This window comes from Agelaius tricolor, unplaced genomic scaffold, assembly GCF_023055355.1.
Source record: "Agelaius tricolor isolate 1412-34295 unplaced genomic scaffold, bAgeTri1.0.p SCAF_38, whole genome shotgun sequence".
NCBI lineage: Eukaryota > Metazoa > Chordata > Aves > Passeriformes > Icteridae > Agelaius > Agelaius tricolor.
This window is the reverse complement of record NW_027269298.1, coordinates 1792478-1804242: the sequence shown is the minus strand read 5'-3', so window position 1 is coordinate 1804242 and position 11765 is coordinate 1792478.

Genomic DNA, 11765 nt, shown 5'->3' with positions numbered 1-11765 from the left:
TACAGTCGGACAGGGCTCTTAGGTACTACAAGTTGATGAATATGTTATGAATTCCTGAGAGAGAGAGGGCTAAGAAACAACATTTGCATCTGAGCTGTGAAGAATCCAACGCTGGAAATGTGCAGACCTCGAGCTTTGGTCCAGTGTGCTCTGTTATTAGGACTCGCTTGAAATTCAGATCTTATCCAAGATCTCTATCTGGGTTTCTCAGAATTCAAGTGCAATCGCTTCTAGTCAGAAGACAAGCCTATCTGTAATATTTCCTCAAATATTAGGCATTACAAAGTGGTATTCTGGAGCCCAAAATATATTTGATCGCATTGTTCCAGTTCATTAATCAAACACTGCACTGTACATACTAATAGGATCAAACATTAGGAAATATTTATGAATGAGCATTGTTGTGACTGCAAAAATTAAACACAGCAGGTTTTAAATACACAAGATCTCAAAAAGGAAAACTTGATTATCTCCTGCATTTCTGGTGCCAAATTCAGAGTGAATTTTAAGTGAATCTTAGGTAGCTTGTGCTTGAGTAATTTATACCTCCTTGCAGCTCCCTTCAGAGTGTAAATTACACCTGCTCCCGCCTCTATTGAACTGTCCCAAGGAAATTCATTTTGGGTAGGGGCTGTGTGTCCACGACCTGATGGTACTTGGGGGATTCAAAGCTCAAACCCAGCTGTGATATTCCTGATTATGTTCTGCCTCTGCAGCTCTCAGTGGAAATAAACCCTTGCTTACCCAAATGAGCAGTAATGTGATGGTATCTCCACTGCTTCCAGGGGCTGGGTGGAGTCTGGACATGGTGAAGTCCCTGGATTGTGGGAGTTTTGTCCCTTACGTCAAAGGGGACAGAATTTTGCTCACTGGATCCAAAGGCAAGGCGTGGCACTGGCATGAGGGATGCAGTAGCCCCACAAGCTGTGGTTTTGTCAAGGATAAATCATGTCAAAGCAATCTAATTTTCCTGTGGCAGGGCAGCAGGTCTCTGAGAGGGGAGGAGCTGCAGCTTGACTGCAGTCAGGCTTTTGACTCTCACTCATGGGGTGTTCCAGGAGCGAGGTGGGGGGATAGGGATGGGGAGAAACGCTGTAAGGTACCAAACCAGCTGGGAAACACGCTGAAAAGTGTTTGCTGTTTGCTGTCCAAGTGGAAGGATGGCTTGAATACAATGCTGGAGGGGTCTGTGCAGCTCTGGCATCACTCAATATTTTCATTAGTGACTTGGGTAGTGGAATATGGAGGAGACGTATTGCAGCTGTTAACAACACCAAGCTGAGAGGGGCTGTAAGTGCTCTCAGAGAACAAGAGAAAGATTTAAAAAATCCTAACAAACTGAAGGAACAGGCTGGAAAGAAGAGATTGATGTTCTACAGGGACAGGAGCAAAGATAAATATATGAAAACTATTGAAATGTGTGTCCAGAAATGGCTGCATAGGCAGCATTCCTAAGAGAAAGGACAATACCATGGGCTAGAAATGAACCCTGAGCCAACAGTGGTGCCCTGGTGTGAGCAAAGCAAAGCTGACACTGCTTTACATAAACAGAGTGTGGTGTGGTACATTGCTCCCATCTCTGCTGAGTGTTGGGGAGGAGCAGTTTTGTCATCAGACTTCCAGGGAAATACAGAAATTGAAAAGAACAGTCTAGAAAATAAACCTCCCAAGAGGGGAAGAACTATGGCCCATTGCCTAAGGCTGATGAAGATACAGTAATAATCTCCCCAAATACAAAAGATGCTACAAAAGTAATGAACTGTTGCTCACAGACAGAATTAGTGGGATTAGACTGCAGTAAAAGTAATTTGGGTTAGACTTTGGGGAAAATGTTCCATCTGTAAGAATAGCTGACACCCAGAACAGACCATCTGAGGAGCCTGTGGAGTTCCCTTTAAAACCTCCAGGGATGAACAGGTTAGAGAAACTCTCTTGTCAAGACCAATTTAGGCAGGGTTGATCCTGCCCTGGGGGAAGGAGATGGACTAGGTGACCTCTCAAGATGCCTTTTCCTCTTATCCCCTGTGGCTCTGTGTTTATTTTGTGTGGTGGTGATATTGTGAGGGCGGAGAGCTTGATTCTGCACCCTGGGTAAACATTTCACATTTAAATTGGGAAATCTTGTTTACTTATCAGTCTGTTGTTGTTTCAGTTTAAGTTTTACTAATTTAAGTTGAACACTGAATTATAAATTACGGTGATGGGTGTATGAGGACTGTCTGAGGAGACAGGTACTGAAACCTATTAATCTATCGATCACATTGATTGGAGTGTTTAATTTAGAGTAGCACGTTCCTATTTTTAAATATGTTTTAAAAGACTCTTTAAAAAACAATTTTGTTTTATCTCACTGCAGGAACTCTCCTTTTCTCTGATAGGTGTGTATCCTTAATCAGGCACAGGGAAAAAATGATGTTGGCATATAGGGAAGGTGCAGGATGAAACCTTTGCTACCACAGTGAAAGGAAACCATCAGGTTTTAAATGAAGCCAGGCAGTGGTCTGGCTGCCAATTAATGAGCACATTACTGCTAAGTGATAGCTTTTAAAATAAAAAAGTTGCTGAGTTCTCATTATGGTTCTTGCTCCCCTTTCCTCCAAGCCTGCCCATTTACTGGGAGAGGAGCCCCTCCAGCAGTGGATGCAACAATTCAGGGTCTGGCAATGAATAAAGATCCCGGACTGTAAGGGAGCAATTCCAGTGTAATTCCACAAATTAATTCGCTCAGGACCCTGGGGTTAGCACTAATTTTGCACTAAATACCAGGAGAGCTTTAACGACCTCAAATAGCAAACACTTCAATTTTTTTACTTCGTCCCATTCGGAAGCCAAAACTGCCAGGTTTACAGTGCCCTCTAGTATCGCTCCGGAGCATTAGCTTCGCCTGGCACCTCGGGAGCTGCCACATCGCACAGCATCGCTCGCTTCCCTCGGTTTTCCTCCGGCGCTTTCGCAGCGGAGCCGGGGGAGCGGAGCGGGGCTGGCCGGGCTGGGCTGGGCTCCGCTGCTGCCAGCCAAGGTCCTGCTTCTCTTCTAGGAGGAAAAAACGTGTGGGGTTAAAAATGCACGCTCTGCTTGGATGGCTGCAGTGGGCACGCCGCTTGGAAGAAGATGTTCTTGCCCATGGCAGGGGGTTTGGAACTAGATGATCATTAAGGTCCTTCCCAATCCAAACCACTCCGTGGCTCCTTGTTCAATAGTTTGTGCCAATTTGGCAAAGAGATGTTAATAATAATTTGCCTTGAAAGGGTACTTTGCAGCTGTTGCTGCATAACCACTAACTAGCAAAATGCTGGGCCAGGAGAAGGAAGGACAAAGGAGAAGAAAAACCTGAGTCATGTGAAACCCATCAGGCATGAGCCAGGACCACATCCCGGCCAGCTGAGGTCACTTAACACAAGGACTCCTCCGAGCTGTGACCTTCAGCCTCGCAGGGATCTCTCTGTGGAACAGATGCAGGAAAATTCCTTGGTGGACCAGGATGTGGCACCTGCTGTAAGAGTGGGCATATTTATAAAGCACCTCTAAAGAGACTTCCAGCTGCTGGAGCAGCCTTTGGAGCTCCCTGGGTAAGGCTGACCTGATGCCATGCAGGATTTCTGCTGCTCTGAGAGGTGCCTTGGGAAAGGCACCGTTCCCATGGAGGCAGAGGGGAATCTTCAACTCCTGCTTGCCTCCAAACATGCTGTGCCTGCAGGTTCTTCCTCAGAAAACCCTTTTCACAGGAGCTGAACTTGCAGGGATTTGTAAAAAACCTGCCCAGATCGTTATTCTAAGAAATCATCCAAGTTCCTGGCAGTGAAAGAGCTGGTCCAGATGATGCCCCTGGTACATTTTCCTTACAGGGAGAACTATTTAAGCAGTGAACTCCAGCAGGCACAATCGAGCTGGTAGGATGTGGAAGTTATTAAGTTTACATTAAGTATGGAAATTTAAGAAATGAATTGTTAACATCCATCTTCAGATTTTTTCATATCATCTTCTATGGCTGCTGATGAGATTGTCACGGACAAAAACTGGCATAAAAATGGATCTCCTTTAATACCCAGCATGACTGTGCCTGCACTTCCCTTGGAAACACACAGCCAGAGGAGAAAGCTCCCTGTTAATTCAGGCATTCACTTCTGGTTGCTTCAGTTCCTGGGTTACAACTGGAGTCACTCGAGCCACCTTTTCCCCATGGCACTGCAGAGACCAAAATCTGGTTAATAGCAACCATTGTTACTTTTTGAGAAAAGAAGTAATTCTTCCTGATTTTGAATTGTGTGTGAGGGTATCACGCAAATTAAAAATTGAAATGTTGTATGAAATAGTAACCGGTGTGTCTAAAGGACAGGGAGAAGGTATAAAAGTGTTATTAAAATAAAATCATAGTGAAAGTAAGAGGGTTAAAAGGTACAGAGGAATCATAAGATAAGGCTATTGGTGTGTATTTACGGGCTGAACTGAATCTCATTTTTTTTTCTGACTTTCAGAAACCAGCCATTTGAGATAGTTTTCCCTCTCTTTTGCATTGTAGGTCTATAAGGTACATGCAGGTGGGTTTGTTTTCCATAGTCATTCCTAACTGCAGGACAAAACAAAGGATGTACAGGGATAACCTGCATCCCAAACAGGCTCTGGCCCTCCATACCCCTCAGATTTGTAGCACACTGGCAATTTCTGAAGCACAGGTTCTTTTTCATCAAAATATTTCCATGCCCTCTCACAAAATGTGCATTCAGATACTGACCTTTCATTAATGCCAATGTGATTTCCACACTTGGTGCCACAAGAATCTGAAATGAGAGTTCTGGAGTCCTTCTGCTTTAAATTCTACCTCCTGCAACTGGTGTGCTAGAAATGAAGGGCTATCTCATTGTATATGCAATATGTAAGTGGTTTGACAAGGATGTCTCTTTACAGCTCAAGTGTCAGCTCTGGATGGATGGATCAGGGGTCTTGAAAGACACACTACACATCCCTGCATCACTGTTCATAAAAACTTCACCAAAGTCTCTCAAATTCCTTGCACAGCAATACAAGCAACTGTCTCAGCTTCTCAAGGGCACTATACCTTTGATAATGAATTTATTTAAACAAAAGGGAACAAAAAACCCCTACCTTTGCTGAATATGATAGAAATGCAGCTTTATACTTTCATATTTCATGGGACATGAAGGTTCATCATTTATTGAAAATAAGATGTGGACCTTCAGTAACATCCTGTCTGGATTTCATTTTCAGAGTGAAATGCCTTTCTGGTAAAATACAAGAAAGTGCTTTTCTCAGACAAAGCCTTGTGTTCCAGCTGTGTTGCATTATTCTCCAGACTACTTTCTCCCTTTTGCTGTGCTCTCTGTTATAGCTTATTTTGCCAGCTAAGAAACTTCCTTTGCAAATCCGTTTTCTCCTTCATATTTAAATATTATATGTTTCATGTGGGCCAATTTCCACACACCTTCAGGGACTTCAGATTTACTGTTATTCCTCACTGGCCAAGAGACAAATTAATTTGATTAGAGCTCAACCCTCAAGAGAGAATTTTGAGGGAAGCAGAGTCCAATTAAGGAATACCTGGGGTCAGCTAACGAGTGAACACCCCCCTAAGGAGCATTTTCTCCCTTTTCCATGAGCTGAGCTCGCTGTGCATGAGCAACATCCCAGATCCAGATGTCACAGGACTTCTCCATGCAGCTGGAGGATGAGGTGTGTGCTGCTGGAGGGCTCATGGTCTGCAGTGAGCATCTGGGAGATGATGGCTGTAAGATAAGATATGGAACTGAAGTGGACTTGCAACACCTACTAGTAATGTTTTAACAACTCAGCAACAACTTTGTAAGGCAGGTTATTAGCTGGACAGGACAAAGCAATTTCAGCCTGAGTAGCTGAGTTCTCTCACTATGAATGTTGCCCCTGCATTTTTATATCTGTGTAGTATTCCTGACTTGATTTCTTGCATGGTGTTTCTATGCATTATTAAACTCCCATTATTTTCCACTCCAGAAATTGCTGCAATTAGATTTAGGTGAAATTTTGGTGGAGAGGTTAATCTGCAAAAATGCTATGTAAGTGCAAACTATTAATTACTACTCCTGTATTTTTAAGCTCAGAACCCGTGGCTGCAGGAATGAAGTTGGTGCATTGGCTCTCTAAGTTACTGGATGCTCATTCTCTCCCTTTGGAAGAGCAACTTGCTCTCCCTCTTTTCTCTTCTTCTTCCTTTTTTTTTTTTTTCTTTTTTGCCTAGATGCAATGACCAGATTGCTTGTCCTCTTTCTCATTGTGAATTGTCTCCTGAACACTGAAAGATGGCCTGGGGGGTTTGTTCAGAAGATTAGCATCTCTTCCCAGAGCTGTCCCCAGCTGTATTCACACTTATAAATCCATGGGAAGGACCCTAAAGAGCAATATAGAACCTGATGATGCAACAAGCCAGGAGACACACACACACACAAAAAGAATAGCCTGCTAAGAGGACAAAGCTAATCAATACTAATAGCAAAGCTGAAGATTTTAAAAGGCTCTCAATGAAGTCAGGCACAATGCTACAAGGCAGTCAATGAAAAATGAAGTGTGCCTGCAGAGAGGCTGGGGGCAGGTCAGAGAGAGAGAGCAGATGCTGTTTTGGGGGGTCTTGGCTGGGTCAGTTCCCCTGGATGCCCTCACCCCCAGTAACCCAGCCAGGCTGGTAGAGAGAGGGGAGAGCAGGGATGGGCATCCAAGCACAGCCACCACATCAGCCAGTCCAGCTGCATGCAGGGGAGGGTATGGAAGCCATGGAATCATAGTCACAGAGTGATTTGGGTTGGAAGGGGCCTTAAAGATCATCTCATGCCAAAGCCCTGCCATGGACAAGGACACCTTCCACTCAACCAGGCTGGTCCAACTGGGCCTTGAACACTTCCAGGGCTGGGGCAGCCTCAGCTCCTCTGGGCAACCTATGCCAGGCCCTAACTCCTCTCACAGGGAAGAATTTCCTCCTAATATCTAATCTAAACCTGCCCTCTTCCAGTTTAGAGCCATTCCCCCTTGTCCTACCACCAAATGCCCTTGTCAAAGCAGCCTGAGAGGACAGAGCATCTCTTTGCCCTGTGCGTCAGCACTGGTGCCTGGCTGTGAGCTGCCTGTGAAGAGGAGGAAGGTTGCTCAGCTGCTGTAGTTCTGCCAGTCCTTGGCCCCTCTACTGAAACTGCTACAAAAGCAGAAAATCACTTCAGCCAGAACTAAAGGCAGCAGCAGTGCTGTGGAGCTGCGCTGGGATCGTTAGGGTGGTTAATATTCAGCAGGCATATTGCTAAAAAGGCAGAGCATGCTAAGGAAAGAAGCAACAAACCCCAGTGCTGCACACGCGTCCTTCTGGCAGAGATATCAGCAGTGACAATGTTGTTTGTACAACAGACAACTTGTATCCCCTAAGAGCAGCCCCACTGCCACGCCACATCTCGCTGAGGTCATGGTTGTGAAACCAGTCCTGAATAACATGGGCCATCTGTAAGCCCATGAAATAGTGATTAAATGCTTGTTACTGCTTTACTGGTCCTCAGATGACTTCTCTACTTTGGCACAAAATATTCTGGTCAAGCTGATGATGTGGCTTTGGTCAGGGGTCCAATATAAATGGCACTAAGCAGTACCCAAGCCTGCACATCCACATACAGATATACATTTTACAAGAAGTCTCATTTAATTCATAAATAAAAAAAGACCTTAAGGAGCTCTTTCAGAAGGCCCCCAGCTGAAGAGAAAGGCTGTCTGTCATCATGAATGCAAGGTGGCTGTAACAGGAAATTTTCAATGTATATAGAGACTCTGTAGTCCAAAATGTGTTATCAGGCAGAAAACCCAAATCCCTGTAAAGGGCCACCTCTTGCTATAATGCAGGTCTTTTCTATAATAGAGTCAGCTCTGATGTAGGACTATTGCTGCACTGCAAGCTGCAGTAAATATTAATGTGTGAAGCTGGATGCCACCTCTATTTCAGGATGGAGGCAAAAGCCAGCCTGATGGAGGAGGAGTCGCAGTCCTGCCAGGGAGCTGGTGCATTTCCAGGGCTTTTGGTAAGGAATTTTTTTCCTTGGCGTGATTGGATCCTGCATTTCTCTAAAGAATCACCAACCCCTCCATTTTACTGTCTAAGAAAGGCATAAAGTCTGTCTGTGCTTGGGGCTGTGCCTTGGGGGAGTGATATCTGCACTTCATGCTGTGTTCATTGGAAAACTGCCCTCGTGCCAGCCCAGCATTTTGCAAGGCAGCCCCCCAAGGTCATTCCCTGCCAGGTGATGAGTCTGATGCTAAAAACCCAACATCTACCACCTTGCAAAGAGATTCTGATGTGCACATTGCATTTGTTTCTCACAGTGCAATTACTCCACAAAGAAAACTAAACATGTATATAGCTGTGTGGCTGTGTTTATATCTCATAAACTAATCCTTTCCTTTTCTTGTGTGCATCATGACAGTGTTTAAATAACTTACCTAAGCAGGTGTCTATGAGTAGTATTACCAGACCAAACATCTGAATGTATATTTGTCCTTAAACATAATATTATTCTAAACATGGGATATAAATGTAAGTAAATATTATACTAAATATTAATGTTTACTATCCCATGCAACAATAGTTGATTAAATATTTACTAGCCCACTTACCTGTGCTCTTGTGGGCATAGCTGCCTAACTACTTATGCTACAGAGTGTTTTTGTGGTTGATTAAAATGCAGTTGTGTGTACATCTGCAACGTTTGGCAGCCCTGGTTAAACAGCCACTTACAGAAACAAGCAGTGAATGCTACTCCTTTAAAAAAAATTAAGTTTCTTATTATAGATTCTGCAACATTCATGAAGCTGTTATTAGTGGCATGCTAGGTACCTGAGGAGCAGCAGGTTGGTTTTGAAGTGTTGGGATGCCCACACAGTGTTACTCTGCAAACAAAAAACCCCCAGGCATGAGAAGCAGCCTCTGTTTGTAATGAGTCCTGATTATCAGCTTCAGCTCACAACACAGGGATGAAATAGAACTATTTTCCTTTCACAGAAATGTAGGTTTCTGTCCAGGAATAATCCTGTTAGGTCAGGAGACAGGAAAGGATTGGAGGAGTATCCCAATATTTTCTTCAGCAGAAAATGGAACAGCTGGGCAAAAAGGAGGGGATCTCACACTCCCATATCACAGACTGAAGAGGGAAGGGGTTACATACCCCCACTGCAGGAGGATTCAGGCAGCATTTAGTGTTTATTCCATCCTTGTTAAACTTTCTGCTTTCCAGGCAAGCACTGCTGCTGCTCTTCACTCAATATATTCCAGCAGAAGCAATTTGCCTGCAATTAGTCAGCACTGCAACTCAGTTCCTGGGCAATCTCCAGTGGCAGCAAGCACAGCTCCTACTCCCCCTGTTCTCTCTCTAAGCAATTTCCACACCCTGGTGATGCACAACAGAAGATGACCAGCCCCACTTTTTGAAAAGTCACTGTAAAAAACTCCTAACAGAAATAACTGCTTTGGCTCAAGTTTAATGGTAAAAAGTTACTTAAAAACCTTGTTTGTGAAACTCATTGAGAATTAAATTATCTACAGAATTTCAACAGGGATGAGGAAGAAAAGCAAGCTCTTTGATTTTATGGTAGATTTTAAGCAAATAACCTTAAAGGCTAGAGGTTGATGTGGTTGCAATGTCTTTTATTTGAAAGAAATTACCTCTACTGGGTCAAAGCTTAACCTCATGGCAGGTTGTTATGCTGGAAAACATCTGGTCAACCACTCCACAACCATGTAGCACCAACCAGAAGGGCTGAGCAAGGTGAACTTTGTAAGGGAGAAAAGACTGCAATGAACATGGGGAAAAAAATATCCAAAGAAAGCCATTAAGTGCTTTTTCATCCTAACCAAGTTCATTGTGAAGGGTGGTTGGGAAAAGGGGTAATATGAGACCTTCTTATTGAAAAAAAATATTGATTGTTAGGAATCAATAGCATTAAAAAGCTGTGTCTTAAGCACCAAGCTTTGAAGGCCTCCACAAGCTTTTCCGTTCCCTGTCTATTCTCCTGCCAAAACTTTGATAGATTCAGCCTGCAAACCAGCAAATGCAGTGATTTGATGGTGGCCAATATATATTAAAAAAAATTAAGGTGTCAAGCATGAATTTTATTACATCTGCAATCAGATGTACTTCCTTCAGTCAGCTCATCTGCAATTAAGTCCAGCTGTTCTCAGTGGAAAGGACTCTTCCAAGGAAATTGCTGTAAAATTTAATGGGAGAATTTTCCTTGGTGCTTTGTTGTAAATATTGTTTTCCTAATAGGCTTGTAAAGGGCTTTGCTTTTTCATTCAATAGGCACAAGATCTGTAATTTTTCAGGCATTAGAAAATGAATAGATCAGTGATAGAGCTCATAAAACTTATACAAAGATTCTCATTGTATAGCAACAGAAAGAGCTTTAATAACTTGAAGAAGAGGAGGGTTTTGAATTTATTTCTTTTTGGCTCTGCATAGTTTTTTGTTTACATATGAAGGGCTATTTTTTAACTGACACATCAGACAGTTTGATCGCTATCCTTTATTGGGTTTCTTGTGCCTAGAATTGGGTATGACAGCCAGAGAGGGGCACCAGATTGCAGACTTCAGAGGATGATCCTTCATTTCAATATTGCAGTGTAACATCCCACAAGGACCAAAATATTGCACCACGAACCCACGACACTGCAGTGCTTCCGTTTGCTGTCCCAAAATCCTCTCCAGCCTTTAAGCAAATGACGAATGTTACCAACTTTTTTATCTCCTTCTACTGTGTCCAAAGAGCATCTCTTCCCTTTTTACCACTTAGGCAAAGCTTGGATGTGTTTTTCCTCTCTACCAGCAATCTTTCAGCAACATTTCCAATCTGTGTGCTTCTGTCACTTCAGGAGAACAGTGCCTAAAATAAAACAGTGAGATTTGTAATTATTGGCATTATTTTAAGATGTAATGCTGAAGCATTAAATATAACAAAATGAAACTATTTTGAGGGGAAATGTTGAGACATGAATGATAGCAAATGGTGTTATCGTGGATTTATTTTCACCCAACCAAAATCAGACTCCTTCTCTAATGATGAAATATGACCTGGCTCTTGCAGAGAGAGTAATTTGTTAATTTGTTTAACATTGTTCTCTGTGCAGGAAAGCCTTGCAAGAGAAAAAATTCAGAATGGATTTAAAGTGCAGATTATTTTGGGGGACAAAATGAAGCCACTTGTTATTCTTTAAGACACTGATCATATTCCTTCTCTGGCAGCTGTGAATACTGAGGAGAAAAACAACTCGCTCTGGTCAAAAGCTGCATTATCACTGTTACATTGGTTTGCAATGAAAGAGGTGAAATTATCTATCAACAAAACCCTGCTGCTGAGGCAGTGGAAGTCTTTTTACTAGTACAGTTTATTTGAAGAGCAGGAATGAGCTATACAGTAGGAGAAATATCCTTTTGCTAGTATACCCATATAGCTACCTTGGCAAATGCTCATGGCTTAGAGTCCCATCCCCATGTCTGCAAATAGCAAGAGTTAGCTGGCACAGTTTGGAACAGCTCTCCAAAATAGTGTAGCAGAGAAAGTTACAGAGGAAATATCTGCTGAACATGTATGTTCCTGTGTGCAGGCTCCAGAACAGACTGATAAACCTGTCCAGAGATGGTTAATCAAAAGGGTTTGGATCAGGAAATGACCAGCCAGAGCTGCAGAGGAGTGCAGAGGTCTCTGTAGAAGAATGTTTTTCACGGAAGTGGTTATAAAAGGAACCTCAGAAGATC